Source organism: Phacochoerus africanus, chromosome 6 (assembly GCF_016906955.1).
Source record: "Phacochoerus africanus isolate WHEZ1 chromosome 6, ROS_Pafr_v1, whole genome shotgun sequence".
NCBI classification, from domain to species: Eukaryota; Metazoa; Chordata; class Mammalia; order Artiodactyla; family Suidae; genus Phacochoerus; species Phacochoerus africanus.
The window spans coordinates 80,698,390-80,723,347 of NC_062549.1; the positions used below are offsets into that span (position 1 = coordinate 80,698,390).

Genomic DNA, 24,958 nt, shown 5'->3' on the forward strand with positions numbered 1-24,958 from the left:
ACCCTCAGCAGTTCTGATGCTTGGTTGTTGCTTCTAAATCTTGGACCAGACCTGAACTGTCAGAGGCACATTTTTTTTTTTTTTTTTGGCATGCTCCTTGAAGCTTATTTTGTCAAAGAGGGCTAAAGGAAAATTTTACTTCTCCCAATATTCTAGACCTCTTTAAAGATGAGGGAATGAGAATGGACTACTTTCAACCTCACTTATCTTATGCAGTATTTTCATATAGCTTCATAACCAAGAAGACCAACTATTCCCTAGTTATTTCACCTCAGCATATGCATATAAACACAAATGCAGTGTCGGGGATATACTACGTTCAAACTGATTAGAAGGATTTCCATTTTATGATGCATTTTCCTGGAAACAGCAAGTAGTTCCTAACTGTATCTGCTCAAGGTCCCATGCTGTTGCTGAGGCAGGCTTCAGCGACTTCAGCCTAGATCAGGGCCAGTGCTACAACACTGTCAACCCAAGCTGACACTAGCCTGGGATTCAAGAATGCAAGAATAGTCCCAAATGATCTCTGAAAGAGTTTCACTCAAAATTTGAGTTCTAGAGCTGGGAATTCCATTGTGGCACAGTGGAAACAAATCTTACTAGTATCCATGAGGATGCAGGTTTGACCCCTGGTCCCACACAGTGGGTTAAGGATCCAGCATTGCTGTGAGCTGTGATGTAGTTCACAGACACAGCTTGGATCCAGTGTTGCTGTGGCTGTGGTGTAGGCTGGTGGCTACAGCTTCAACTCAACCCCTAGCCTGGGAATTTCCACATGCCACAAGTACAGCCCTAAAAAGCAAAAAAAAAAAAAAAAATGTGTTTTAGGGCTTTGAGATCTTAGGAACTTTTGGAGAATCATGACCCCAAGTTTGTACCTGTCAAGATTTCACCTCAGTTTACTCTGAGTTCCTCCAAAGGCACCTTGGCAAGTGGATCATCCAGCCTGCCCACGGCAGTCAGAGAGTGCCTGCTGCTGCCACTCCACTCAAGCAGGAATGAGGAGTGTGTGAGGCTGAGTGGAATACCAGCTGTGCTAACACCATCAAGCCATCCCCCTGAGGCCCAAGCCACTGCAGAGGCCATGCCGCACTCAGAAATTTACAGCTCATGTGCCTAAGTCACATGCTCAGCCTGATAAATGGCACTCATACTTCCAATTTTCTCCCCAAAGAGGTTCAACCCAGGGAAACATAAGAGAAGGGAGAATGAGGATGGAGTGAGACAAGAGCATGGCCACTTGCTCTGTAGTCAACAGAAAGTAGCTCTCAGCTGTTTTTTTTTTTCCAATGTGTAGTCTCTGGATCTTCTCTGACTGTAAACACACAAAACATTCAAGACAGCTACCAGCATGAATCCTGATGTCCCAAGGAGAGTGACACCCCCCCCCACCCCCGACTCAGTATTATTTTACAAATTGCGGGCAAGTTCTAGGTTTGGGTGGGGATTTAAATCCTCAGTGGGGGGCTCCTAGCCCAAGATCCCTCAGTGCCTAAGGAAGCTTCCAAGACTTTTTGATGAGATATGGCTTTTTGGTGGCTGCTGCTTCATCAGCAATGCCCTTGGATCTCAGAATAGAGACTGCTCATTTCCTCCTGATACATGAAGCAGTCAGAGATAGTAAGTGTTTGTTGAATTTATGTCAAGGGAAAATGTGAAACTTTTCTTGTCTTTAGAAAACTGTCTCTATAGGGAAAAAACCATCTGATCACAATCACATTCCCCCAGCTAAGAAGCTGCTGATACTCATTCTCTCAGCTTCATGGGCACGCTCAGAGTTGACCATCTCTCATTTTTTCCATTATGGGACCTCAAACAGGAGGCCTGCTTTGAAGGGACTTCTGGGACACCCTCAATAAAAATGTCAGATCAGTGGCATCTTGAGAATGGAGTCAATTTAATTATCATTAAGTTAAATTAATGAATTAACTTAGATTTCGGGATCTACCAAAGCTTGGAAACTCCCAACCAGAATCCCTGACTTTAGCTATTAGCAAAATTAGTTTGCAATAATGTCAGCACTAGAATCCATACACCTAGGATCACACATCTTTCAGCTGTTGCTTCTCCTTCCCTTTTGAGTACTTGGAGCATTCCTTTTTTTCCGATTTTCTTTACCAAATCTTTTTTTCTACAGTTCTATGTGTCTTGTACTTCATGTCTCTCTCGGTCATTCAGGGCTTTATGACAGCACCACACCTGCAGCTCAGGCTCCTTTTAGAAAGAAGTCTGCAAGAAAACCTTTAGTTTTCATACCCACCCCAGAATGAGATGAATTAGACAGACCCTAGGCTATTTTAAGCATATAAAGGAAATCCCTTATACAGACAATCTCATGATTTCCTTTCTGTCCTCAAAGAAAATGCTTTACCACAAATTCTAAATCCTTTATGCTGTTTGGTAAGTCAGTTCCTTCTTGTACTGCCAAACTATGATGGAGAACAAGAATGTTTTATATTTTGTTCTTAGTACTACAACCTGCTACGTAATCTCTTGGTAGTTCTTTGAAATCTTCCACTGTTCACTCAGATTCCACTGACTGTCCACCATAAACCACCAACTCCCCTGACGTGGGAGTAAGGGAAATGGAGAATTATAGTTTATGACAGAGAATAAATAGCTAGGATGACCTGAAAAGATTCCAGCAAAAGTTTCCCAGTGAATGTTCTTGTTGTTTTTAACAAATGAAAACACCAGTCCAGATCATGTTGAAGGTGAGAAAAGAAACAGAAATAAGGGGAAGAGGGGGTGTGAGGAGCCTGGATCTGGCAAATGTCCTTCAGAGCACAAGTATAATAGAAAAAGACAGTGAGAGGGCTACAGAGACAGCTTGAGCGACAGCCCTCCAGCTCATCTGTCTTTGCTCACTAACCACAAACCATGAGCTCCCAGTTTTCCCCCCAAACACAGAACAGGACCCAGCACAGTCTCAGCAGCATGAGAGGAAATGTGAACATCGTAGAGGTTCACAAATGTGGGACATCTGAAATACCAATGGTAAGGATTTTTATCAGACTCTGGACTCTGGTTGAATACAGAGAAGAGAAAGGAGTGTATTTTTATCATTGCTGGGCTGTCATCTTTCTCATAAAAACTGCTCTGTAAAGATTGATTTTAAAATGTACTATCCATTCTGCGGAAAGTTTCATTTGTGCCATATATTAGATTCCACATATAAGTGATATCATATGGTATTCATGGACTTGGAGAATAGACTTGTGGCTGCCAAGGGGGAGGGGGAGGGAGTGGGATGGATTGGGAGTTTGGGGTTAATAGATGCAAACTATTGCTTTTGGAATGGATTAGCAGTGAGATCCTGCTGTGTAGCACTGGGAACTATGGCTAGTCACTTATGATGGAGCATGATGATGGGAGAAAAAAGAATGTATACATGTATGTGTAACTGGGTCACAATGTGGTACAGTAGAAAAAAAATTGTATTGGTGAAATAACAATAAAAAAATTAAAAAATATATATATATACACTGTCCAAGGGTACTGATAGCCAACTGAATGTCAGGAAATATCTAATTCTTTTGGAATTCAGAAATGTAAAGGATTCACCAAAATGCAGAATAAACACAGGATACATGGATGCATTTTTATCAAAATCGTGTTTCAAGTCCAAGGTGTTTACAGATTTCATGGATGATTAAGTTGCAAGTATGCAGTTATTGCCATGCTTTCTAATAAAAACAAACAAAATGATCTTATTAATAGGTGAATTTGCACTTGGATTCATGAGTCATAAAATACTGGCACCACATGAAACCAGATAAATTATCTAATTCAACACTCTTATTTTACAGATGAGGCAAATGAGGCCTAGAAGAATGAAGGGATTTGCCTCACATCATAACACAGGTTGTGACTGAACCAAAGCTAGAAGCCAGGACTTCTAAGGACACTCCACTTTTAAGTTCAAATAACAGTATTTGCACAATCACATCTTGTCCGTGAGAGGGACAATGACACATCAGAGATTTATTTTAAAAACCACTATCCGGGGAAAAAATTTTCTGGGAAAGATTGGTTTATTCATACTAGCTATATAAAGAGGGTTGCAGGAAGAGGGTGCATGTGTATCACATGTTGTTATTCTTGCCAGAAGAGCCATTAAAAAATGCAAACATTCTCATGTAGGATAGCTACTTTGATCCAGATGTTCTTGGATTTTCCCTTTCAAAGGCCTCTGTAAGTCCTTGCTTCATCAATTAAATATGTGCAGGATAACTTTAGCATAGTATTAAACTCTCATCTTCCATCTTCTCCCACATTCATATTAGTACTTTTCTTTCTTTCATTTTAGGACCCAGCTCAAAATCTGTTTCCTATGACACGTCTTAATCCTACCTTCTGCATAAAACTTTGCTGAAAATGCCAATATATATTGATTTCTCCATATCTAAATTCCTATCCATATTTTAATATATAATCAAATACTTTTTTAAAATTCTGGTTCATGTCTTTCTATGTAAACATATTGCCACCTCAAGCACTCAGATATTCCCATAAAAAAGACAGTCTTTTGATAAATTAAATAAAATTTGAAAGAGCTATAGCAGTACTGTGTATAGAAGCAGTCCCAGAAAATTAGAACTTTGGTGATTTACCTAAAGTTTTAGAGGGCTGAATAATTTCTGAGTTCCAATTATTCCTTTTAACAGTGCATAGCAAATAATTAGGTTAACATTATCTTTTATGACTGGATAATTTCACCCGTGGAGGAAAAAAATCCTTCTACCATGTTCCTTTTTCAAATAGGTTTGTCATCAGTTTTAGAAATGGGAAAAAGCTATATGGTTCTGACCCCGTTGTAAAGGGAGGAATCAGTCCTTCAGATCTAAGATGAATGCATGCTTTAAACAAATAGCAACACACAGGAGGAAGAATCTCTAAAAGAGAATGATGGTGTTTCCCATGGAACAAGGTGTTGGAATATTTATGAAGCACTTCTTTAGGAAAGAAAGCCCTAAGTCCTAGGGAGGAGATCCCTTATACTTTCAAACAGAAGTTAAAGGGAACAATAGTGCTGTCCCTGGCTCTGGTTTGAAATTCATTCTGAACTTCACTTGTGGCTACTGAAATTGTACTGAAGGGAGAGTGGAGAGGGCAGGGTGCAGTGCCATCCTCAGATAGGAGGACGGGGCAGCACCCCCGTAACCGCTACTCACTAAGGCCTTGCACTCACCACGCAGGCTCCAGTTCATTTCCAAAGACCCTGACCCTCTCCTGCTCTGTATCTGTGGGAGAAGACTTGAGATTCCAAATGGGTCAGCCAAATGTAATTTAAAGGTACAGCAAAAACATATTTTAGGAATAAAATCTGAAGCAAAAATGTGTTTCGTTTGCCTGAGTCACATCAATTTGGGAAGAAATCTGATGCAAGAAGATAAAACGCCAGCTTCAGTAGCAGAAACCAACCACCACATCAAAGCCTGTCATCTGCCTTTTGGTTGAAAACATGGCAGGCAAGCGGATCTAAAGAGCAGCCCGCTGATCATTTTATGGGCATTGAAGAATGTTTTCAAAGGAATTTATATTGCACAACAACTACTTACTTTAATGGGATTTGTGTGGTTCAGGCCCTGTAACCTTTGGAAAATTGAAGGGAAGTATAATTGTAAAAGCCACTAAAAACTGTTTAGCTTTTATTGCAAGGCTTATGAAAAGCAGTGAGATACAGCCGTGGCATTCATTTGAGTTTCTTTGGTTACACTAAGCTCCAATTGTAATTAAGACAGCATTTTTTTTTTTAATAAGTGCTCCGATAAATGGCACGTGGATGCCTTCACTGCCGTAATTGTAGACTGAGTTTAGCACATCCTGGTGACAAAGCCAAGTTCAGTAGCTCATCCACGTCTTCTCAGCAGCATACCTGGTATCCTCCACCACTGAGTCCCAACAATGGTCAGCAGTGACCAGGTTTCAGCCAATACAAATGCCCAACTGTGCAGCTTTTATTCATCTTAGGGTGCATTACAGCTGACAGAACCCAAACTTTGCATGATGGTCTTTGATGAGTATAGTTTTTCCTTTACTGTCAAAACTTGGTATAGATACAGTTTGCTTTGGGTCAAGTATTAGTTCTAAACCCTAGAAAATAGTGTTAAACACCTTAAACATTTGGGGATATATGTTCTTCAGAAAATAAAATGCTCTAAAAAGTGTGAAATAGCATTTTTTAATGGTTTTCACCCAAAAGATGGCTCAGTGACCCTGGTAAATCTACCATGGTTTTATGCAGATACAGCTCAAAGTTAAACTCTATCAGTGTAGCCAACTCTCAACTGAGACAGAAAACAATGGACAATGCGAGGTATCCTAATACAATTTGTACTGCTTTTGATTTCTTCATCTCACATATTTCATTTCACCTCTCTAGGACCAACAGATTTCCATAGAGTCAAAAATGTCAACACAATCTGCATCACCTTATCTACTTTAACACTCTTAGGACATTTTTCTGAAAGGATACCTGATCAGAACCCCGAGGATATCTGATATAAAGCAAGCCTTCCTATGCCGTCCTATATTGGAACCTTAGCTTTCTTTTGGGACTATGTTGATAATTTCCCTCATACTGTCTTTTTCCAAATGATTCTGAGTCTGTGTTATAGACCTCAGAGTACAAAGTTTATGTGTGTATTTACTTGAAGATCTTATCAATGCTCAGTGAATACAAGTTAATAATCAGACATGAAATATTCATATGCTGGAATTATTATTATATGAGTTCAGTTACCGAACAGAATAACTTATCTTTTATAAAGACACAAACTGCTGGCTTCAGAAATGTAACCTACTTCCAATTTCTCTATGGATGAAGCACTTCTTTACACACTTTTCCCTTCATTTCTGGATGTCAAACAAAGGAAAATGAGAACGTTTACATCGGAGCCAAACACACTATAATTGGGAGGGAATGCAGTGAGATAGGAAAGTTCACTGGCTTGGTAATCAGAATGACCTGTGTTCTTCTATAGGCTCCTCTGCATACCAGCTGTGTGACCTTAGGTAAGACACTTCACTTCTCTGAGCCTCAATTTTCAAAACAATAAAATGGAAGTAAGACTACCTACTTCCAAGGATTACTGGAAAAGTTAATGAACATAGAGAAGGTATATAGTCTGGCACATGGTAATGTTTTTGTAAGTGGTAGATTTACAGCTACCACTGTTTGTGCAATTTCTCCTTGGAGATGGACTAGTCAAAACCACTGTTCTTCCTTTTTTCTTCTTTTCACTGTTAATATCTATTTCGTTAAATCTCTATCATAGCATAATGGGAGAGAGTGAAAAAAAAAACCATTCAAATATGTTGATGTGGCTAAGTTGGGCTTGATTGAGAGTATAGTCGAGATCAAGGGAGCTTGGAAAATGAGTAAAAACTGCAAATCAGGAGTTCTCTAGTGGTACACTGGGTTAAGGGTCCAGCACTGTCACTGCAGCTCTAGGGTGGTTGCTGTGTCATAGGCTTGATCCCTAGCCTTGAAACTTCCTTGTGCCACAGGTGCAGCCCCTCCTCCCCCCAAAAAATTTTTACAAATCAAAAAGAACTGAGACAGAACAGTAGACCCAAAATTGCACATGGAAATCACACATTGAGGTTTGTTCAAAAAGCCTCATTTGGGTCACTTTTTTGCTGCTAGCAAATGTGACTTTTTAACAAGGCAATTTTCCTTTCCCATTTCAAATTTTGACAAGAAACATTCAAAAAGCAGACAGATTCTAACACTCAAAGATAGGTAAGCAACTTGTACCTTTAACAAGTAATCTTACCGGAAAGGGGTTTAAAAAAAAATAGGAAAAAGAAAGAAGACAGCCAAGGGCTAAAGCCAGGCTATGAAAATTCAATGGTTTCGCAGCCTGTTTGCCTTGGGTTGACTAATTTGGTTGCCACATGTCTAAAAACACAAAAGTTGGGTCATATTACTTAATATTTATTCAGTGACTTTTTTTTTCTAAATGTCTGAGCGCTTTGGTGAATTCCAAAGGGATAAAAAGAAACCAAGGAAACAAACTTCTGGAAAAAGAGTGAGCTCTGCCTGCAATTTTAAAAGCTTCTAAACTTGCAATATTCCAGGTGTGTGGTCCCTTTGGAAGCACCCGGTACTTGAATAGGATTACAAACAGAGCTCTAGAGGGGCCATAAGCTCCTGCTTTCTTTGGGTAGCATTTTTCCTTTGTAGTGAGAATTGTGTAAAAGACATAACATCAATCTTGACACTAACAGAAGAAACTGGTGTCTTCATGGGAGGAAACCACCATAAGACTTCTTTTTAATGATTCCTTTTTTGGGGTAATAGATTTTAATGTCCTCAAGAAAATATTATTTTAAAAAAAGTTTTGTTTTTTTTTTAATATACCTGGAAGCAGACAGCAGTGAAGAGAAGTACATAATTAATGAGTCAGCTCAGTTTTTGAAAGGACGGTAGTGGTGGAACAAGACTCTTTTACTTGGATAAAAAGACACTTACGAGGCATTTGAACACTTGAAAATAGAAGCACGACTTCTACTTCCTTACACTTTTTCATCTCAAGTTAAAAGGACAGACGCCTATAGCAGAGAAAGCCACAGAGAAAAGAGAATTTCTCTTTAATCGCAATAAAGATGGAGCTAGGAATAATTCTGAGACACTATGCAGAGTAAATGAGGAGAGATGAAAAGGAAATTAAAGCCCTCTCAGGTGGTACTCTGGCCCCTGACATAAAACTAATATAGAACTGAAATGTGCCCAAATGGCCAACATAAGAAGCCTGGTATATTAAAACAAGGTTTGAGTAAAGAGAAATTAAAATTCTCTTTCGAGAATTAAAAAAGCTGAAATGTAAACAGTGATTTAAAGTTTGACATTTTCCAAGAAATATATCACACTGTAACATCTCTAGGTTTCAAATTTCTTGTCTATAAAATGGGTTGCTTTAAGATACATGTTTTTTAAATTATAACAACTAGGTATATACATTTCCATCTACTCTGCTTTAAGTTCTGTTATGGAGCAATTGTGGAAAGAGCTTTAGATTGGAAATCAGGAGGCTCAGATCCTAATTGAGCAGGATTACTGACCAAATCTATGATGTTAGGCTTCGGTGTCCTTACTGGAAAAATTATAGGTTGGACTAGGTAACTAAGATCTCTTTCAAATCCAGTACTGTGGGTTTTTAGGACTTTTTTAAAAAGTATTTTCAGTATCTAGACCAATAGAAAACTTTAATAATTGTTTGCTTAAGGCAATGACTGAATCATGACCTTTTGTTTTTGTTATTGTTCTTGGTTTTACTCTGTTTTGTTCTCATCTTTGTTTTGGAAAACCTTTGGCTAATTTCATGCCTGGAGGAAGCTTGGGTGATTGACCTATTTCTCCTTAACTAGACTACTCTGCCCAGATAAATCCTACCCAGAAAGTAATATAAATCTTTATTTTAAAAGAAATTAGTTCACCTATGAGCACAATCTAGAGAAAGAAATCTGAAACAATTAATCTAACCTTTACACTTACTGAACAGGAATGAGTATAACTGCTATTTCTTTTATGATTTCTACTAACTTTGACCTCCTAACCATGGTTTGGGTGACAGAAGACTTACTGGAAACACTCTATCAACTATTTTAGACTCATTCCCAAGTTGATGCCACTAACAATGGTAACACTTAATCTTAACCTTCACATCCTCTCACCTTATTCATTCATTTGAGCAAATATTAATTGACCATCTACTACATGTGAGGCAAGTAGTTCTCTGAGAAACTGACAAATATTATACACTGTCTACCTTCAAGGAAGTTTATCACTAATGTGGATAATGAAGCCACAAGCCCTTGAAAAGTAGGGTAACAACAGAGAAAAGATATTCCAATAGATGTGGTGCCCATCAGAGCCAGTAATGGGTGATGGAGGAAGGCAGACACACCAATGTGGGTGGTTAAGTGAGAAGACACGGTAAGCATGAGCCTTCCTCTGTCATGTGTAAAGTTCAGCATCCCTTTTCCAGCTGCATTATGACTTGGCATTCCATTCACCCCATTTGAGTCATGCAGCTGATGCTGGTGACAAAATCACGCCTTCCTCGTTTCTCATTCACATTCTTCTTTGATCTTGTCTCTTGGTCAACACATCATAGGCCTTTCCCCTATCCACAGACTCTTTATATTGATGGCTCCTTCTCCTCCTCCAATCTTAATCTGTCAGCTCTTCATAGGAACCTTCTCTGATCACCAAGCAGAATTAGCATTCCCCTAGTTATTGCCCCCTCCAACATCCAAATGAACTAGCTGCTTTGTAACTTATGACAATCTGTAAAGATTGCTGTTCAATGGATCACACACCAGAATATGAGTTTGTGGGGTCAGGAACCTTTCCAACTGTAGTATCCCAGCATGTAGCATTAGTGCTTGGCATCCTTCAGCCTCTTTTCTTTGAATGACTGAATAGATATGTTAACTGTGCTTAGTGAAAATGCCTCTTCTGTACCCTTGCTCAGTTCACACTCAGCCACCAAACCTGACAGCCCTTTCAGGGATAGGTTTCTATAAAGTCTTGGCACACACATTTTCCTATTAGGAAGGGTTACTGCATTCTCTCCAAGGCATGTAAATTCCAGGAGCATGTGGTATCCAGGTCTTTCATACATTTTCTTTGTACATGACTTTGTATCAGTAATTATCCTCCCAGTTAGAAGGAAACCTCGGGGCAGGTGAATAAAGTGTGTAGAACGTTGAGCCCTTACATCTCAATGGCACTAATTAAATGTTTGACTTTGGTAATGATGACACTTTTGGAATTATTGAACATTTTAGTCATGACCTGATAAAATTATTTCTGTTCCAAAAATATAAATGCTTAGCTTTAGGTTTTATTTTCTTCTAGTTAGTCACTGTGTTTTCTGTTTCCTCTCACTGTTAAAGGAGCTTGGGCAAAAGCATGACTAATTCATTCTTCAACATACAAGAACATTACTGTCTGTCAACCACACCTAAACCTTAATTATATAGTGATTTCCTCTCCCGGGATATGTGACTTTTGACTAGTAAGGAAGCTGATGCACTAAGGTCATATGAGAAAAAAAATATTTTGGGCAAAGCACTCAAAAATCCATGTGGCATAATCTTATTCCACTGAATCATGTCCCCTGCTGTTGAACGGCCTTAAAGAACTGCTTGTTAATAGGTGATTTTGTCTGCCTGGAGTGGAAACCTTTGAGTAATCAATGTGTCACTGTGATTCATGTCATGCCCACCACTTCCAACTCCCCATCATCTGAGAGTTGGCAAAGAGAATTTATACTGCTCAACTCATAACAGAAAGAAGCCAGGATGGAGGAATGACCTAATAATAAGTTTTATTGATTTAAAAGAAGATAACTAGAGGAGTTCCCGTTGTGGAAACAAATCTGACTAGGAACCACAAGGGTGCGAGTTCAATCCCTGGCCTCGCTCAATGGGTAAAGGATCTGGCGTTGCCGTGAGCTGTGATGTAGGTCACAGACATGGCTTGGATCCCGAGTTGCTGTGGCTGTGGCATAGGCTGGCAGCTGTAGGTTGGATTTGACCCCTAGCCTGGGAACCTCCGTATGCCATGGGTGCGGCCCTGAAAAGCAAAATAGATAAATATGAAAAATCGTTGCAATTCTCACATAAAAAATAATAATAAAAGAAGATAACTAGAAAAGGATGATAACCAAGGGTCAGAACAATGGCTTTTTAGTCACCACCTAAATCATTCTCTTCCCTGACATTTGTTTTCAATGTGTCTTCAATCCCAAAACAGCCATTCTTCCTTTCACATCCTTGGGTCTTTTTACAGATTTTCCCCTATCTTTAGATATTTTCCCAATTTTTAAACTATTTTCAAGAAAAAGCTTTGATAACAATATGTTGAACCAAAAGAAAGGACAAACTACCATTTAATTCCACTAAAAAAGCATTCTTTAACCACTGTCAGAACTTTGATTTGCTGGCTGTCTTATTATTCCTTCTCTATTCCCCTCCAATTCCAATTAAATTGTCACAGGGTTTGATGATAATGGCTAACTTACTGGGAAGCCAGTACCTTTAAAATAAAGTAATAAAGTATCTTAGGAGTAAATTGCAAGATTTTATGAACTTAGGGGATAAATAGGTGATAGATAGATAGACAGACAGACAGACAGACAGATAGATAGGGTACATAGGTGGGAGAAGAGATTTTGGAAAATCAAAATTTATAAATATAATGTTTGCCATAAATTGGTTGAAGAAAATGTGTTTGTGGTAACTGATTAGGTGAGTGAGACCATCCTCAGTTGCAGTTTTACATTTTTTTAATCTAGCCAAAGAGGGAGTTACCTACAAGGAAACTGACTTCCTTCTTGCTATTCAGTTGTATTTTGCAGACCCCTGCTGGGTGCCTTCACTTTGTTCTATTTGGTTGTTTATATATTAAGGTTTTTCAGAGGTAATGGTCACATTTCCCTTAAGAGCATCGCTAAACTTTCCTTTACTACAGATTCATCACTTTGGGAGCAAAGTTCATTGGCTGGAGGACTATCATGACTTTTTTTCCTGGCGACTTCAGTTTTAGCACCAGTCTCAGCTCTTCCCAAAAGCCAAAAGGGCACAAATTTTATTTGCCACTAAGCCTACCTAGGTGGTCACCAAGTGACATCCATTTAGTTAATTTTTTGACTTGAGAGAGACTATTTTTTGTATAAAAGTTTACCTCTACTTAGTGATAGCCCTAGATCAGATTTATACAATAATGATTTTATAGCCTTTCCTACATTTTCAGCAATCCAATGTTTATAAGTATTTTCATATAATTTTATCAAAAAGACTTTATGTAATCGGCAATGGATGGGGGAGTACTCCAGTGGATTAGAAGTCAGACAACCTGGGTTCTTACCCTGTCTGATCCTAAAAATCATGTGATTTTTTCCCCCAGTCATGTGATCTTAAAAATTTAACTTTGGCAAGTTGGGTTGTTATAGATTAGGGCAAGTCAGACTTTTTACTATCTTTTCCTGATTTTAAATTATAAGTTTTTCTGCAAATACTTGACCAATGAATAAATCTCTGCTCTCAAAGAGGTATATAGTAAATAATAATACATTTATTTACTAATTACTCCAATTTTGGAATCTATGATTAATGACGTATTATGCAATTCCATGGATACACATTTTCATTATCAAATCTGCAGTGTTCCTGATGTTTTAAATAACATTCAAATATCAGGGTTATTTCAACATTGAATAGATGTTTATTTTCTTTTAGATAAACTTTAAAGAAAATGTTCAGATTTAGCAAGTATTCAAACAATTGAGATAACAGCAAAGATGAAAAGCCATTTATGAAAAGTTCTGGAATTTTAAAATAATCTAACATATAGAGAGTGGAACACTATAAAAAGTCTGTGTATGTGTGTGTGGTGTGACTCAGCTCAGAGAATCCTGGGTTGAACTGCAGCAGTGCTATAAACATGAGAACCAGAAGCAGATCCAATTGCTCAAGATGGAAACGACCAAACTTTGGCATTGTGAAAGATTTTACTTGTTTGGGCTTTCTGTGTAGCCCTCTAAAACTGCTAAGACCTATCATCATTACCTAGTCTCATGCCAGCTATATTTGGTAACTCACTTTGACATATTAGTTTCTAGGTAGGAGCTCCCAGACAATGGCTCATGTGATATCAGTGCCAGCTGGATTCAGCTGTAAACAAAAAAAGTATTTTAAATAGATATTTCAGATGTTTAAAATTTAAATAAACCAAGGCAGAGTGTGTAAAGTTCCAAGCAAGTCAATTGCCAAGTTGTGCTGGTGGTACAACCATGTGCTGTATCAATGTGGTCTTAAATTGCTGCATAATGCAGACATAGAGGAAAGAAAGTGTCATAAAAGGAATAGAGGTACATTAAAAATGAATCACTAAGGGTGCTCTTCCATTAAACTCTGATAGTTTATACACTGACCCCCTCCCACTAGGACCCAAGTAGTATGTGAGACTTTGGAACCGCTGGCAGTATATGTTTCAAAGTGCAGACCAAAGCCACTAGGTAAGTTTTATGGGTCCCTCTAGAAAAGCAGTTTCTTGTCAGGGCTGGAAAAATAATGTTACAAAGGATCCAGTAACAACAGAATTTAGGCCTGTTAGTTAGATTCCAAGTTGACACCTCTTCCAAAAGAGAGCATCCAGAAAAACAATTTATTCCCCAGGCTGAGAGACCAATTCTAACATTTAAGATTAAGAAAAGTTTAGTGTATAGTCTATTATACACAGGATACAGATCTGTTGGGGCAAATCTGTCTACCATTTTATTTGTTTCAACAAAGACTATCATGACAGCGATTTTCTCCAAGATCATCCCTTATGGGGGCTCAGGACAGGAGACAGGAAGATGTATGTCACTGGCTTTCCAAAGTCCAGCTTGCCTCTAAAAGTTCCTTTAAGAATAGAGTACGGCTGAGAAGGCAGGTTTGCATACAGTCCTATACAATGCCTGCAGTGACCAACGGCCAATAAATCAATTACATCTTGTGTACACTACTTAACCTTTGGATATGATGAATATTTGGAGTGTGTTTTTTGTGGTCTCATGCCAAAAGTTAACCATGGCCTAGAGATTTGTAAACCTCAGGAAAAGAACTAGAAAACTATATTCCCCACTTTATTCTCAGTGTAGTTGGAGAGACCAGAATTCTGTTAGAAACAATGTAATTGTGTTCATAACTTCTGAGGGTTGAGAGGTCGCATTTATATGGTGCCTTTCTTCCAAAGATCATAAAACACTACACATATGCTATTTCATTTATGTCCCAGTGTCCTTATGGTATAAGCAAAGAGCACTTAATACAATTTAAAGAAAAATACATTAATAATTTAATGCAGTTTAGCAACACTAAGCAAAGTAACATTTATTTAATTGAATATGTGGGGGGAACCAGTGTTTAGTAACATTTGGAATTAAAAATGGCCAGTGGGTGAGTTCAGTAATTTTATCTTTAAAATTTTATTTTGCTTTTCTCAGCCTCTCTAGATCACATTAATTATTATTTTTTTAACTCGTACTAAGTGCTTGATTCACACAGTTGAGCACATTGTCCTACACTGTCATATTGTCTTCTTTGTTTTCTATATATTTTACTCTCAAAGGGAGAGACTGATATGTATTGGAAATGACACTAGAAGACAGAGCCTTGAGTGGCCATCCTGTGGCTGCCCTTCAGTATCATTCAGCAAACTCACATCCTTCCTAGGCTCCTGTTTCTCTACTAATGAATGAAAAAAAGAAGTCCTAACAAAATTTTTTTAAAAATCTTAAAGGACTGTTGTGAAGTTCAAATCAATTTTTTTCTAAAAATATTGTGCATATAAGAAAGACACTATTATTGTAAACTCTGTGAAGGCAGAGATAATATTTTGTACCTTTTTTTAACCTACTTTCCAGTATTTAATGTGATGTTGCATTAATATGATTTCCCAAGTATTTAATTAATATTTCTTAGTAACGAGCAATTACTGACTACTTACTATTTTCCAAGAATCATGGTAAAGTACTTTACATGGAGTATATTTCACTATCTTAAGAGGCCATGTAATCATTACCCTCATATTGCAGATGGAAAACTGAGGATGAGAGAGATTGAGCAGACTGACCAAGGGAAAGAATGCAGGGGTTATGAAACTTCCTGCCTAAACCTATAAAAAAGTGGAAGAACTTTTAAGAGGTGCATAGAACTTGTGAGCATGTATTGTGTATAATTTAACTTAGAACTTGAAATAGATAAATACACCAACTCCTTGATATATATGACTGGGTTGCAATCATGTGATTTTAATAAGAGGTATTTACTTCACAGAAACACTTCTGAGCATTTGACTTGGCAAAATCTGCAAAACTGAAGTTACAACCTGCAAGATATTTCTATTCTTCTCCTGATCATCAAGTTGCAAATGCTTCCCAGAGTCATGAGAGCATAAATCCGATTATACACAAGGCCAATGGGAACAAGATAATTGCATAGATCTAGTACCCATCCATTACATTCAGCATCATAAATCACCGGACTGCCACAACCTCAGCTTTCTGGAATCCCTGTGTTGTTTGAAATATTCTACTATTACCATTTATGGAAGAAAAATATTACACTGTCTTTGCCTGAAGTGCTAGCAAAATAAAATTTAAAATTTAAGTGTTTATCGTTCAGAGGGTGTTCATGTGGTAGAACAATGGAAAACAAGAGAAAACAAATCAAAATTTGATTTCTTCTACTGTGAAAATGGATGAGCACCTCAACCTAAGGAACTGGTTAGCTCCACTAACAAAGTAAGTCGAGTAGTCGTCTTTTTAGCTCTTTCATGATGGAAATTACATTTGTTAGCAGACATGTGTGTCTGCTTTTCCCTCATACACACCTCACACATATGCCAACTCCATAGGGGGAAGTCTGACAAATGTGCAATTCTTGAACAAAGCAAGCAAAGCATTTGGTCTGAGTAGGCATGGAATGATCAGTAGCCAACAAATTAAACTGAGTTCATGCCCAAGGCTTATTTGAGCCTTTAAACCATGACATTAAAATTAAATTGCAATTATGAAACAATTCAGGTTTCCCATCTTGTGTTCTCTTTCTATTCAATGTAATATATGTTTATTGAACATCTACTGGCTGGTGGAAGGTCAGTGGAAGGTCAGTGTCCTCCACCCCCACAAAGAGCTCATAGTTCAGTGATAAAAACAGATATATAAACTTCAAAAAAAATGAGCTAAGTAAATTAATGGAGGCATACACTGTAAAACCCCAGCACAAAAGAGGGATCATCTATATTTTAATAAGTAAAGAAATAGTTACGGAAAAGGAGAAGCTAATTGCACTGGATTTTTAAGGAAAAAATACACATTTTGACGAGGGGAAAGACTGTAATGGATGGAGCAGATTGACAGAAAGCAGTATCACTCATTCCTAATAATAGATTCTCACTTCAGTTACTCCTCATGCCAGCTCCATGAAGGAGCATGTCATTGTCCTAACATTACAGGTTCAGAAAAGTAGACATCTCAAGAATGCAGGGCTGGTAAGTGATATGATCTTGACTTTCTTATGTTGCAGAAGCTGAGTGTTGGGAACTTTAAGAAGAGGAGAAAAATTAAGCTGTAGTGAAACCAGGGCCAGATAGCAGAGGGCCTCTTACAGCATATATTTGGACCTCGTCTTTTAGCACAGGGGAGACAGTAATGAATTTGTCAGCAGAGGAGTGGGTGACAGGAGCAGTTTTGCCTTTCAAGTAGCATCCTGGCAATTGCATAGAGCTTGGTTTTGGCCGGGCATGTGGCAAACATTGATGCTTTATAGATTCAAAAGGTCAATGCTAATAATGTGGCCCATCCTGCTACAATTGTCAGGATGCTTTAGGTGCCTTTGATTCTTAAACTTCCACCATAATATCTCTGTCCATCACCTCCCACTATATTTCTTGTATGGACCTGTTTTTAACTCCTCTGCTCATCTTGTTTTCAATCTATGAAGAATATGTGTATCTGAGTTACCAATGGTGCAAAGTACAAATACAGGACATGAAGAAGAGACAATTTTTTCAATATATGGGAGAGCTTTTAAGGACCTTTCCAAATGATCCAAATGTACATCCTAAAAGTCCATGCACCGTCTCCATTAGGAACCTTCGGTAACACCATCCATGAAAGGCTCTATGCTACTTGGAAGTGCCTTCACCTTCCAACACTCCACCTGAGACCTACTGAACTTCCTGGGCTCCTCAAGAGTCTCACTTTAAGCAACTGGTTTATTTTAAAAATGAGAATTTCCAAAAACATAGTATCAGATACGACAACATATTGACTTCAGGGTATTTTAAAATTGCTAATCCTACTGATACATTTAAAACATAATTAGACAGCTATGAAAACTCTAGAAATGTATGCAATTGTACTTTGAGACAAACATATTTCTCATCATTCTTTTGTGTTGCTTTGTTTTATTTTTAAAGGCAGCAACCCCAGTTCAGATCCAAGCAAGCCTATCTCCTTTTGATCTCACAGGAACCCTTATTTCTCTTTGTCATTCTCCAGCCCTTCTTTCTTTTTCTTTTTCCTTTTTACGGGTCAAATTGGAGCTATAGCTGCTAGGCTATGCCACAGCCACAGCAATGCCAGATCCAAGCAGTGACTGCGACCTATACCACAGCTCATAGCAGTGCCAGATCCTTAACCCACTAAGTGAGGCCAGGGATTGAACCAGAATCCTCATGGATACTAGTCGGATTTGCTTCCACTGTGCCATGATGGGAACTCCCTAGCCCTTTTTTTTACTATAACTTTTCCTCTAGTCTTGAAATGGGCAAGCCCCTCAAGACCCTCTTCCCCAATCCCATTGCTCATAAAACAGTTTTCCGTGAATTGAGAAAGTCGCCTTCTTGCCATTTATCTGGAGGAACTATGTGCAAACCACAGTTCCAGAATGGAACAGAGAAAGAAATGAGACACATTCACAAACTCAAAGAATCCCTTTCTTTTCAAAGAACTAAACATTTACCTCTCTGAAAGAGTTTTTCAATGCAAGAATAAAAATTAAAAGTAAAAAAATAAATAAATAAGCCTTATTAATGTTTACTGGAGAAACAGAAAAGCTTTTTCCCCAAGAAAAGTCCTTTCTGTACTGCCATTGGCAGCCAGACGGCCCAAGCATTTATCTCCTGCATAGAAAGTGCTCTGTCAGGCAAGCTGTGATTAACAATAAACTGAAAAACACACCCCAGACTTCCACTGTATTTTATTTGGCAGAGAGGAATTATTCCTCAGCACAAAGTATTTGCAACTGGCATCAGTTAAACAAGAAATTACAACCTTTAAGAGCCCTATTTATCATTAGCTGCAAAAGTACAGATTTCACTGTCAATTACTCTGACAAAGGATTACAGACCATCAACACTGTGTAGAGGATAACACCAGCCTTGGTGGCCAGTGGGTCACTCTGAAGAGGGGCTTGGATAGTTAGCAGCCAAAGAGCTCCTTCTCCAGAGACCCCCTTCGACCCATCCTCGACCAACCTCTTCCCCTTGAAAGGCTGACTCTCCCATCTCTCACACTCTTTCTCCCTTCACCCATCTAACGGAGGCTGGTAGACCAGCAAGGTTTCAGCAGAAAGATGCAATGGTTATGAAAGGTATTGCTTAAGAATCTTCGGCCAAATCAAGTCAGCAGCAACTTTGTTCCAATTCTCCTCTGAATGTGTTCTCTTGATAAAAATGGAAATTACAAGATTGGTTTCTAAAAACTAAAGAAATAATATAGTCTTATTCCTCTCAGCTGCTTCATTTAGAGGCTAAATGATTAGAAAAATAGTGAATTTACTGAATTTTAATAAGCAAAAGGCCTCTACTGTGATTCTAAAACACCCTTCCAAACCCTGAATGGTGCCTATGTATTCTTGGAAGAAGCATTTTTGCATTTCACTGAGGCATTAAACCATCTTTAAATGATTTCTCTCCCTAGGAACAGAAAAACAAATAGATGCTTTTTGTTTTCCAGGCTTTAAATTTTTTAAAAAAATTATTCTCAAATGTATATATAAGTGGTAAGACATCTTTCTCAAGAAACATATCTGTGTACCCTTATTTAGATTTAACTTTCCAAAAAAGTCTGAGGTCATTGCCAGTATAACTGCCACCTTGTTTCCAGTTAATTTAATTGAAATGGTCTTGAGGATTCTCCAAGGTTTATAGTTTAATACTATTATTCCCTTCAATATTTTGCTTATATTGGCTGTATTTGTCTCAGTATACAAACATCAATATCTCATGAGAATGAACTAAAATAACATATGTAAACTACTTATATTTTGTCTGGTATATTGTGATCAATAAATGATGATGATAATATTGGCAGTAATGTTGATAAAGATGAGGAGGAGGGGGACTATGTAGTATTACAAGTTGTGTTTATAAAGGCTTTTTAATGTTATTAAGGGACATTTGTGAACATATATTTATCCATATATATATATTTATATATATATATGTAAGTTACACATATGATATATTCTTCTTCTTTTTTTTTTTTTGTCTTTTTGCCATTTCTTGGGCTGCTCCCGTGGCATATGGAGGTTCCCAGGCTAGGGGTCTAATCGGAGCTGTAGCCGCTGACCTAGGTCAGAGCCACAGCAACATGGGATCCGAGCTGCGTCTGCAACCTACACCACAGCTCACGGCAACGCCGGATCGTTAACCCACTGAGCAAGGGCAGGGATCGAACCCTCAACCTCATCGTTCCTAGTCGGATTCGTTAACCACTGCGCCACGACGGGAACTCCTGATATATTCTTAACTGTATAAAACCATTCAGCAAAAAAAGACTAGAAAAAAATAAAATGTTAAGAGTGTTCACCTCTGAGTGACGCCAATAATAGATATTTTTCTCTTATTGCCTTCTCACACTCTTCTCTATTTTCTATGATGGGCTTATCTTACATTGACTATGAGAAAAAAGCAGATAGGATATAGGCAAGGAAAAAAATCAAAACTAAATTCCTCTTATACTTATAAGGTGATTGTGAATATATACACTTTTCATATCTGATATGATAACCCTTTAAGAAAGACAATTGTTCCCATTTTCACAATAAAGTAACCAAGATTCAAAAAGTTGAAGTGATTTGCCCAGTGGAAACCAGTTAGGTGCCACAGCCAAAAATGGGACACAGCTTATTTTACGTCAGTCCTCTCTGATTTCCCTTTCTCCTTGCTCCCTCCTGGACCAATGGGAGTGTTTGTGTGTGCACATGCGTGTGTGCACACTCAGGCCTACTTGCATGTTCACATTCCACATCTCTTCCAAGTCATACGTGTTTCAGAAGTGGGTCTGTTCATATATGTGGCTCCTAACCTCTCCAGACTAGAGCATACTCCTTGGCATTTGGTCTGCTGTGTTCCAAAGATCTATCACAGGGCCATCACTTGTGGGTGACCTCCTCCAAAAATCACAGGAGTTTGGATGGTTTTATTTAGCTCTATTAGATTCAGAGAATGTGCCAGGCAGATTCTCAATCCAAAAATAATCTCCTTTTATTGGTGCTCTAAATTAACTCATGGAGGAGTGAGTCGAGCTAAATTACAGCTTTCATACAGTGAGGCCCCAGGATTTTTACTGAGTGGCAAACGGTTTTCTCTCTGTGAGAACTTTACTATTTCCTTCCTCTAAGAGAGGCTATGTTTAGATGCAAAGAAAGTGGCTGAAAGCAGATCTTGGAGAACTCATTTTATTTGACAAAGATTCTTAGTGTGAGTCCCCCGTGTGGAATATTTAAGATTTTATAGGTTTTGCCTGGCTTTTAAAGTAATTTTCATGTAAATAAAGAGATACTGATCTCTAGCACAAATGGCAAAATGTGTTCTTTGCCCGTTTTTAACTGGAAAAGTGGATCATAAGAGTTATTCGGTGAGATCTTTTTACTTAAAAAGAACATCGGACAGCTTGGCAAATCTTAACCACATCCCTGCTGGACTGCCAGCTATACTGTATGTTATCTTTTCATAACTATTGGAACTCTGTGGCACATTCTTCTCTGAGAACTGTACACTAGGGAATAGGCAATTGAAGATAAATATAAGATATTGAGATTCAAGGTGGCCTCTTCTTCTCTAATACAGACATGCCACGGCTGGTTGTGACTAAGGATGCATTTGCTAGCCTTCCCACAATGTGGGAGTAACACCCACTGAGTTTCCAAGTAGTATGCCAGGTCTGTCTTACTGTTGTGTGGCCCTGGCACTTTCACATGTCACTGTCTCCCTTGCTTCTGCCTCTCCACCACCTTGCATGAGTGACCAATGCAGCTGTAAGATGTGGATCCTTTCTGTCCCTCTGTGTGCTGGCTTTAGGACACACACCACCACAGGGAGAGGAAACTAAAGGCCCATGCCTCTTAGATTGAAACATAGAGGAAAACATGTCTATATTTTATTTCTCCACATGAACACCTAGAAGGTCCCAGAAAAAATCATCCTAAATTGCTCTAAGCCTCTGCTACACTGTGGCAACTGAGGTTCCAGCAAAGGTCCCAAAGAATAGACCAAAGAGTACACCAGGCAGGGAAGTGAAAGGAGAAGATGCAATCAGGACAGTTGTGGGGAAAGATGTGAGTTCATACCTCTTACAGATTTCTTGTTGACTAGAGACATTAGTTTCTAGTAGGAGCTAATAGGAAGTGATTTTTTTAACTTAAATACATATAAACTTTTTAAAAAATAAAAATCAAGTAAACAAATAAAGTAAATTGTTCCAAGACCTCAAATACATCTAGTTTCATATTTTCTTTTTATTATTTATAAGTAACTTAATTTTATAACAATTAATACCAATATGGGGCTATAAGTTCACTCATAAAATAAAAACTTGCAAAATGATTCCTCATTGAAATGAGCAAAAAAAACACATCCACAATTATTAGTCAATATGAATTATTAACCAGATTATTGATTATGTGTTGCGGATTTAATATTTTAAAATCACAAACACTGCTTCAGTTGCTCTCTTATTTTAGCACAGTTCAATGTCCACTGAATCTAAGAGTTTTGCAGTCATGTTTCTTTGATGTTTGACTCTCTTGCCAGCATACAAATCTAAAAATGGCAGTGATAGTCTCTACTTTCCTTTTTGAGTTTTTTGTTTTTATTTTTAATTTTTTATTGAAGTAGAGTTTATTTACACTATTGTCATTATTACAATGGGAAGTGATTTGAACTAAGAAGAAGTACAATTGACTGGAAGTTGACATGTCCAAGTGAAAAGAACTCAAGCACAGCTGGCAGTATAGAGGCTTTTAGTCCTGACTTTGAAGAAGAATACGTTCGCCTCAACAAATTGCATCTGAGAATCTCATGCCTGTACAAATGCCCAGTGCGAAAGAATGACTTTTCCACCCCAGAATGCATCCTCCTTCAACAAGCATATGTGAACAGACAGATAATGATAGCATCCTAAATATATCCTAGACAGATTTTTCTAAAAGAGGGGGAGGGACAATTGTTGAATGTTTAGATATGTAGTATTTATCTAGCATCATATTTTGACTGGTTGCAACCAGAAGGAAGCTATGGAAAAGCCATTATTGGAATGTAATGGGCATTAAACAGGAGCTCAGGTGGCAGGCACAGCTCTGCAACAAGTTGGCTGATCTCGTGCAAATCGCCTCAGGTTCCTCATTTTGCAAATAAAAGGTTGGGAAGGACACCCTCTCCAGCCCCTTCTATCTCTAATAGACCATGGGTGTAGAATTACTGCGTTTAGCTATTCTAACATCAGATATCTTATAAATCAGGGCTCAAAGACATCCCAGAGGGTGAACTAGACTTCCATTGCAAGTTCTTGCAACTACATGCAAGGTCAGAGAGCCTCAGTATCTCTCCCAATGCAGTGGATTATTAGACTCTACCACTTCCTAATTTATTGCATGAAGAGGCTGAATGACAATTAGAAGAACTGATGCCTTTGGCCATCTCTTAGTTCCTGCATCAATTGTTATTTTCACAACAACGGCAAAAAATCCTTAGATGTTACCATGCTTGAAATTTTTAATCTATAGAAACACTTCAAGCACAGCTGTTACTCATTAGACTTCAGTGGCTGAAAGCGTTTGGTTACTACAGGAAAAGGAAAAAAGAAAATCAGTAACGTTTTATTTACAGTCTGCTTTCATTGTGAAATAGTAGAAGTTCCTGGGTCAATAAAAAGATGTGCTTAGTACTAAAAGCCTAAATATCCTTTCTTAAAAGAGTGGTAAATACTGTGGGCACATTTCCCAGATTTTAAGCACTATTCCAATTCTCTTATTTCCCCCCATAAGTATGCTCAACTTCTTAGCCCATGTGACTAGATTTTGAATAAGAAAATGAAGTTAGAGAGGGAATATGCCTCTCCTAAATGAGCATATGTATTACACACGCACAAAAGCATACATGTGCATAATATTCCCATCTAGATTTTATAAAGATAATTCCCATCCTACAACAAAAACAGCTGTTCTGTGAGATAGTGTACTCGCTAGCTATGCAAATCTTTAAGCAAACCCTGGATTCTGCCTGCCAAGAGGACCAGAGAAGAAATTCCAGATCCCAAAATAGGTTTGACTCCATAACTTATAAGCTCTCTTTCAGCCCTGAGTTCAAAGATTCTATTCAAAGTGACTATGTTTTCCTAGATTCATTCTACTGTGTTTCCTGTGTTGGCAGGTACTATAATAAACACAAGTGAGAAGCTAAAAACTTGTGGTGCTGAAATTTGGATACATTTGCACATGGGATTTTGGAGACACTTGCACCTAGAAACCAACATTAGTGTTGATAAAATCCTTGGGGGCAGCAATCTTCCTTCAAGGAAACTGCAAAGTGCTGTCGAAAACTTAAACAATATTTGGCCTCATGAGATCTATGTGGGGAAAAATGCTATTCCCACTTCTCACAGGCAGATAACATCTGAATTAGAAATCAAGTGTTCGGGAATAAAAATGGACTTATTGCACCCAACCATTTTACTTTGTAGGCAAAACTCACCCACAATTTACACTCTATAAACTTGTTCCTGCTACATCTCCTGTTCCTCCAAGTTCAGGATTTCTGAGAGAATAAATTTTTCTTGATCGTTTATTTCATCTCAAAAATTTAGTCCAATTCAAGATCTGATCTTTTCATCTTTTTAATTCAATTTCCAAGAACTTGCAAGTAATAAATTGTCCCATAACTCCTATTGCCCGTACTCCACCACACCAACCATACTATCAAACATCTTTTTCCTCAAAGTTCTCCTTTTAGGAGTCTGGCTGAGCAAATTTTGCCTAGCAATGCCAATTTCCAAATTATTTATGAGGGTGATTGTTGAGTTTAGTGGGCATTGGGAACAGGGGAAGAGAGGGATCACAGCTCAGCAAGAAAGTCAACTGTTGTTCTTTCCTGGTCCCCTTCATAAGCAAG

At 38.2% G+C, this 24,958-nt stretch overlaps 1 protein-coding gene and 1 long non-coding RNA gene across 3 annotated transcripts in view; one reads left to right on the top strand and one right to left on the bottom strand.

Moving 5' to 3' along the window:
• LOC125129345 (uncharacterized) overlaps positions 1–16,170 on the top strand; it is a 268,361-nt gene extending 252,191 nt beyond the window's left edge. Inside the window, exon 3 of the long non-coding RNA XR_007135461.1 lies at positions 15,838–16,170. This is a non-coding gene — a long non-coding RNA (uncharacterized LOC125129345). The remainder of the gene's footprint in view (positions 1–15,837) is intronic.
• PRRX1 (paired related homeobox 1) overlaps positions 1–24,958 on the bottom strand; it is a 73,059-nt gene that overhangs the window by 18,381 nt on the left and 29,720 nt on the right. The window lies entirely within an intron of this gene.